The sequence below is a fragment of the Eumetopias jubatus genome, unplaced genomic scaffold (genome assembly GCF_037043125.1).
Source record: "Eumetopias jubatus isolate StellerSeaLion01/CBP00866 unplaced genomic scaffold, mEumJub1_p1.0 scaffold_9, whole genome shotgun sequence".
NCBI lineage: Eukaryota > Metazoa > Chordata > Mammalia > Carnivora > Otariidae > Eumetopias > Eumetopias jubatus.
Window position 1 is genome coordinate 26,056,912 of NW_028274815.1, and position 7,802 is coordinate 26,064,713.

Genomic DNA, 7,802 nt, shown 5'->3' on the forward strand with positions numbered 1-7,802 from the left:
ATCCTGCCACATTACTCAATTGCTGTATGAGTTCTAGTAATTTGGGGGTGGAGTCTTTTGGGTTTTCCACATAAAGTATCATGTCATCTGCGAAAAGAGAGACTTTGACTTCTTCTTTGCCAATTTGAATACCTTTTATTTCTTTTTGTTGTCTGATTGCTGTTGCTAGGACTTCTAGTACTATGTTGAACAATAGTGGCGAGAGTGGGCATCCTTGACGTGTTCCTGATCTTAAGGGAAAGGCTCTCAGCTTTTCCCCCACTGAGGATGATATTCACTGTGGGTTTTTCATAGATGGATTTTATGACCTTGAGGAATGTGCCCTCTATCCCTATACTCTGAAGAGTTTTAATCAGGAAAGGATGTTGTATTTTGTCAAATGCTTTTTCTGCATCAATTGAGAGGACCATATGGTTCTTCTCCCTCCTCTTATTAATGTGTTCTATCACATTGATTGATTCGCGAATGTTGAACCACACTTGCATCCCGGGGATAAATCCCACTTGGTCGTGGTGGATGATCCTTTTAATGTATTGCTGGATCCTATTAGCTAGGATTTTGTTGAGGATTTTGGAATCCATACTCATCAGGGATATCAGTCTGAAATTCTCCTTTTTGATGGGGTCTTTGCCTGGTTTGGGGATTAAGGTAATGCTGGCCTCATAGAATGAGTTTGGAAGTTTTCCTTCTGTTTCTACTTTTTGAAACAGCTTCAGGAGAATAGGTATTATTTCTTCTTTGAATGTTTGGTAGAATTCTCCAGGGAATCCATCAGGCCCTGGACTCTTGTTTTTTGGGAGGTTTTTGATCACTGCTTCAATCTCTTTACTGGTTATTGGCCTATTCGTGTTGTCAATTTCTTCCTGTTTCAGTCTTGGCAGCTTATAGGTTTCCAGGAAGGCCTCCATTTCATCCAGATTGCTCAGTTTATTGGCATAGAGTTGTTGATAATAATTTCTAATAATTGTTTCTATTTCCTTGGTGTTAGTCGTGATCTCTCCCCTTTCATTCATAATTTTATTAATTTGGGTCCTTTCTCTTTTCTTTTGGATAAGTTTGGCCAGTGGCTTATCGATCTTATTAATTCTTTCAAAGAACCAACTTCTAGTTTCATTGATCTGATCTACTGTGTTTCTGGTTTCTAATTCATTGATCTCTGTTCTATTCTTAATTATTTCTCTTCTAATGCGTGGCTTAGGCATCGTTTGTTGTTTTTTCTCTAGTTCTTTAAGGTATAGAGTTAGTTGGTGAATTCAGGATTTTTCTATTTTTTTGATTGAGGCTTGGATGGCTATGTATTTCCCCCTTTGGACCACCTTTGCAGTATCCCATAGGTTTTGGACCAATGTGTTTTCATTCTCATTGTTTTCCATGAATTGTTTAAGTTCTTCTTTGATTTCCTGGTTGACCCAAACATTCATGAGCAGAACGGTCTTTAGCTTCCAAGTGTTTGAATTTCTGCCAAATTTTTTCTTGTGATTGATTCCAGTTTTAAAGTATTATGGTCTGAGAATATTCAGGGAATAATCTCAATCTTTTGGTATTGGTTGAGATGAGACCTGATTTGTGACCCAGTATGTGGTCTATTCTGGAGAAAGTTCCATGTGCACTCAAGAAGAATGAGTGTTCTGTTGTTTTAGGGTGGAATGTTCTGTATATATCTATGAGGTCCATCTGGTCCAGTGTGTCATTCAAAGCTCTTGTTTCCTTGTTGATTTTCTGCTTAGATGATCCGTTTGTTGCTGAGAGTGTAGTATTGTGGTCTCCTACAATTAACTTATTGTTATCAACATGACTCTTTATTTTGGTTACTAGTTGGCTTATGTAGATGGCTGCTCCCATACTGGGGGCATAGGTACTTACAATTGTTAGATCTTCTTGTTGGATAGACCCTTTAAGAATGATATAGTGTCCTTCCATGTCTCTAACTACAGACTTTAGTTTAAAATCTAATTTGTCTGATATAAGAATTGCTACCCCAGCTTTCTTTTGAGGTCTGCTGGCATGGAAGATGGATCTCCATCCCTTCACTTTCAGTCTGGATGTATCTTTAGGTTCAGAATGAGTCTCTTTTAGACAGCATATGGATGGGTCCTGTCTTTTTATCCAATCTGCAACCCTGTGCCATTTTATGGGAGCATTTAGGTCATTCACATTGAGAGTGATTATTGAAAGATATGAATTAATTGTCATCATGTTGCCTGTGAAGACGTTGTTTTTATAGATTGTCCCTGTAAATTTCTGTTGTATATCACTCTTGGGGTCTTTCTCCTTTTATAGAGCCCCCCTTAATATTTCTTGCAGGGCCGGCTTAGTGGTCACATATTCTTTCAGTTTCTGCCGGTCTTGGAAGCTCTGCATCTCTCCATCCATTCTAAATGACAGCCTTGCCAGATAAAGTATTCTTGGCAGCATGTTCTTCCCATTTAGTACCCTGAATATGTCTTGCCAGGCCTTTCTGGCTTGCCAGGTCTCTGTGGATAGGTCTGACATTATTCTGATGTTCCTCCCTCTGTACATAAGGAATCTCTTCCCCCAATTGCCCTTAAGATGGTTTCCTTGGTTCTAAGATTTGCGAGTTTTACTATTACATGCTGGGGTGTTGGCCTGTTTTCCTTGATCTTGGGAGGGGACCTCTCTGCCTCTAGGACACGAATGTTTGTTTCATTCCCCAGATTAGGGAAGTTCTCAGCTACGATTTGCTCAAATATATCTTCTAGTCCTCTCTCTCTCCACTCCCTCCGGGATTCCAATTATTCTGACATTGGAATGCTTTATGGTGTCACTTATTTCTCTGATTCTATTTTCATGGATTCTGAGTTGTTTTTCCCTGGCCTCCTCTTTTCCCTTTTTATCTATTATATTGTCTTCCAGGTCACTAACTCGTTCTTCTGCCTCACTTACCCTAGCTGTTAGATTTTCTAGATTAGATTGGATCTCACTGATAGCATTTTTAAGCTCTGCCAATTCAGCTTTCATTTCTGCCCTTAGAGACTCTATGTTGCCATTAATTGATTTCTCCATTCTAGCCATTGTCTTCACAATTGCTAGCCTGAATTCCATCTCTGACATCTTGGTTATATCTGCATCCATTCGTAAATCTGTGGCATAAGTCATAATCTCTGAGTCTTTCCTATTTTGGGGGTTCCTCCTCCTTGTCATTCTGTTGAAGGGTGGTTGAGGGAATGTATAGATTCCAAATTATTGACCACAACCCAAGCAAGATGCACCTGTTTTCTAAGGACCTTAGGGTTGCTGACCTCTTGTGCTCCCAGCCTGTCTCCTGGGGGAGGGCTCTGCAGTGCTGTGCTGTTACTCAGGCAGCCCTGTTTGGGCAGAGTTTCCCTTCCCCCCATGGTGGGGGTGGGCTCAGTGGGAACCAGTTTTTTGGGGCTTCTGTTCTCTGGTGGCTTTCCCTGGTGGATTTCCACAACATTTCCGAGAGTCAGAGCAGAACAAACCATTTCCAACCCTCTGCCTCAGAGCAGAGAGACCACAGTCTGTTCTTCAGTGAGCTCCCAGGCCACACTATCTCCGTTTCTGTCTGTGCTGCTATAAACTGCAGCATCCTGGGTTGTGTGCCCCTCTGCAGCACTGCCAGTCCTGCCTTCAGGTCAGGGCACGTCTCTGCCCTTTGTGCTTCTAAAACTGCCAGCCACTCCCAGTTCGAATGTGTGACCCCACCACTCCAGGTTTCCATCCCGGGGGCTGCCCTAAAGTCCTTTCCGCGCTGCTACCGGTCTGCGAGTCTGTGCCCCCGTCCCCAGCACACGAGGCTGTTGCTCCCCGGCGGTGTAAGATCCCTCCCACTGCCATTTATCCTCTGATACCTGCCCGCGGAATCACAACTCCCCGCTCCTACCTCAAAACCAACTGCCTGCGATATTCTGTTTGTAGAGATCCAGATCTTCTTACATCTCAGGCTGATTTCATGGGTGCTCAGAGTGGTCTGGTAGATATTCAACTCAATTCTGGGGACCAGTTGGAATAGGGTCCCCTACTCCTCCGCCATCCTTTCCCCCCTTTCTTAACATTGTCTTATAGAGTTTGCTAGTATGTAGATGTAATACATATGACAATTACAACATAAAGTATGGTGGAAGCATAAATGGATGGACCTATATCATTGTAAGGATTATATATGTATGAAGGGGTATAAGATTAACTCTAAGTTATTAACTCTAAGATTAACTGTGAGACTTTGAAAAATTAAGGATATATATTATAATCCTTAAAACTAAAAATATAACACAAAGAAGTATCACTAAAAATCCAATGGATAACATTAAAAAGGAATTCTAAAATATATAGACTATAAATAATGCAGAAGAAGGTAGAAAAAAAGACAATAAAGAAATAGTGAACAGAGGGAACAAACCAAGTAATAAATTAATAGACCTAAATCTAATCATATTAATAATATTAAATGTTAAAGGACTAAACAGCCAAAAATGATCAAATGGATTTTTTTAAGCTAAGATTAAATAATACATGGAAAAATATATACCATGTAAGTAAGAATAAGAAGGCTCAGATGCATATATTAATATCAGATAAAACAGACTCTCTGATGAAGAACAGAATTTTGCCAGGGATAAAAGAGGCATTTCATAATGTTAATGTTATCTATTGGCTTTTTAGCTCAATTAATTGAGAAGATATAACAATCAAATATACCTAAGAGCCTCAAAATAGAAGGGGAAATTGATAGAATTAAAACAGAATGGGGTATTTACCCCAAAGATACAATGTAGTATCATTGGGGCACCTGCACCCCAATGTTTATAGCAACAATGTCCACAATAGCCAAACTATGGAAAGAGCCCAGATGTCCATTGACAGATGAATGGATAAAGAAGTTGTGGTGTATATATATATATATATATATACACACACACACACACACACAATGGAATACTACTCAGCCATAAAAAATGAAATCTTGCCATTTGCAACAATGTGGATGGAACTAGAGGGTATTATGCTAAGCAAAATGAGACAATCAGAGAAAGACAATTATATAATCTCACTGATATTTGGAATTTAAGAAACAAGGCAGAGGATCATAGGGGAAAAGAGGAAAAAATGAAACAAGATGAAACCAGAGAGGGAGACAAACCATAAGAGACTCCTAATCTCAGGAAACAAACTGAGGGTTGCTGGAGGGGAGGTGGGGGGATGGGGAGGCTGGGTGATGGACATTGGGGAGGGTATGTGTTGTGGTGAGCGCTGGGTGTTGTGTAAGACTGATGAATCACAGACCTGTACCCCTGAAACAAATAATATATTATATGTTAATAATAAAAAATAAACAAACAAATCAATCAATAAAAATAAATAAATAAATTCAATTTCTTTAAAAGAAAGGAAAAAAGGAATTAAAACAGAAATGGACATAATACATTAATCCTACTACATAATCATAGTAGGAGGAGTTAACACTCTTTTCTCAGAATTTGATGAACAAGAACAACTAGATCAAAAAAAAGTGAGAAATAGAGGATCTGCTATTAATCACCTTCATTTAATTTCTACTTGTAAATCGTTGTAGCCAATGATGGCAGAATACACATTCTCTTCAAGTGCTCATGGATCACTTATAAGCAAAGACCAGCATATGTTAGGTCATAACAACAGTTTCAGTAAATTTAAAAGGATTCAATCCATACAAAGTATGTTCTCTTACCATAGTGGAATCAAATTAGAAACGAATAACAGAAATATATCTATAAATTTTCTAAAAATTCATATGCAAAAAAAGTTAACCTCAACTCATACATCACATCTTACAGAAAAAAAAATTAACTCAAAGTGGATTATAGACCTACATGAAAAAACACAAAGCTATAAAATATCTATAAGAAAACATAGGGGAAAAAAATCTTTGTAACCTTGGTTTAAGCAAAAAGTTCTTAGACATGATATTATCTAAGAAATTATCCATAAAAGAAAAAATAGACTCCACCAAAGCTAAAATTGTTTATCTGTTAAAGACACTTTAAAAATAATAAAAAGATAAGCCATAAGTTGTGAGAAAGTATTTTCAATACATATATTTGACAAAGCATTTGTATTCTAAATATATAAATAACTCTCAAAACTTGACAATGAGAACAATCCGAATTCTTTTAAATGCAAACAATTCAAAAACTTCACCAATAAGGAAAACAGATGACCAACAAGCATATGAAAATATACCACCATTGGTCATTTAAAAAATACAAATATAAAAACATTTTTTTTAAAGATTTTATTTATTTATTTGACAAAGAGAGACACAGCGAAAGAGGGAACACAAGCAGGGGGAGTGGAAGAGGGAGAAGCAGGCTTCCCGCCGAGCCGGGAGCCCAACGCGGGGCTCAATCCCAGGACCCTGGGATCATGATCTGAGCCGAAGGCAGACACTTAACGACTGAGCCACCCAGGTGCCCCTATAAAAACATTTTAAAAGTTACTATTATATACGTATTAGGATTAGTTTCTTTAAATTAACAATATCAAGTGCTAATAAAGATGCAGAACTGGAACTCTAATACATTATTGCCAGGCATGCAGAATGATATAGTCACTTTGGAAAACCAGTTTGGCAGTTTCTCATAAACATCTGCGTAGCATAATCCAGCACCCACTCCTATATATTTATCCAAGAGAAATGAAACTTATGTTCACACACAAATCTGTACACAAATGTTTATAGCTGCTTTATTTATAATTGTCAAAAACTAGAAACAGCCTTAAAAATCCGTCAACGTGTGAAATGGTAAATAAAACAGGATGTACTTTGGCAAATGTAATGCAATTACTTGGCAATAACAAGGAATGGACTGATTACACCGATGTGTCCCAGGATTGTTATGCTGAGTGACAGAAACCACATATGATAGAATGCATAGTGTATGATTCCATTTAGGTAGAATGAAAACTAACCTACAGTGACAAAAAGCCTATCAGTGAGTGTCTGTGCTGAGGAGTGGAGGGGAGGAGGCACTGCAAAGAAGCATAGGGAATCTTTTGGGAATGAGGAAATGTTCTGCATCTTGACCGGAGGGGTAATTTCACACTCGCGGTATGTACGCTTGAAACGGATACAGTTTGTTGTAAATAAATTATTTCTCATCAAGTTGTTATGGAAAAGACATCTCTAATAATCATTTCGCCTTCTTATGATGTTGTTCTTTCTCCTAAAAAGGAGAAATTGTATTTGTCTAATGCAGTGATTTGCACAATCAAGTCACTAATATACCACCTTCCTAGAGTGTCTTCTCGTGTATCACAGTTTTTCCATTTTTTTTTCCTCCACAGCTCCCCTGAGTGCAAGTAGCGTAAGTTCCGTGGCCCAGAATTTGGTGCTCTAGGCGATTCTGTTTTCCCTTGAATTGAACTAAACTTCTTCAGTTCTGCATTTTTCCATCTACTCATATCCAGGTGTTACTAGCTCTGTCTTAGAGCTCAATGCAACTGAATTATTGATGCCCAGGGAGACCCTATTCGGATTCCCATCAACCGCCTGGAACGACAGGCCACATTGGCTCAGGAAAAGTTGTCAGCCCGGAATACTGTCTTTAATGCCTAGCACTCAGAGTCACAAACTCAGAGGGGGGCTCAGAGAACACTAATCCAGTCCCGGGCTTCCATTCCACCAAACCTTCACCACCAAGGCATCTTCCAGCCTCTTCTTGAACACTGCAGTGATGAGGAGCTCACAGCCAGGTCTGTTGTCTTCCTTAGGATGAATCAAATCTCTCTCCCTTGAAGTTTACTCCTTGTTTCCTTTCTGGCCTCTCTCCCCACTTTCTGGGATG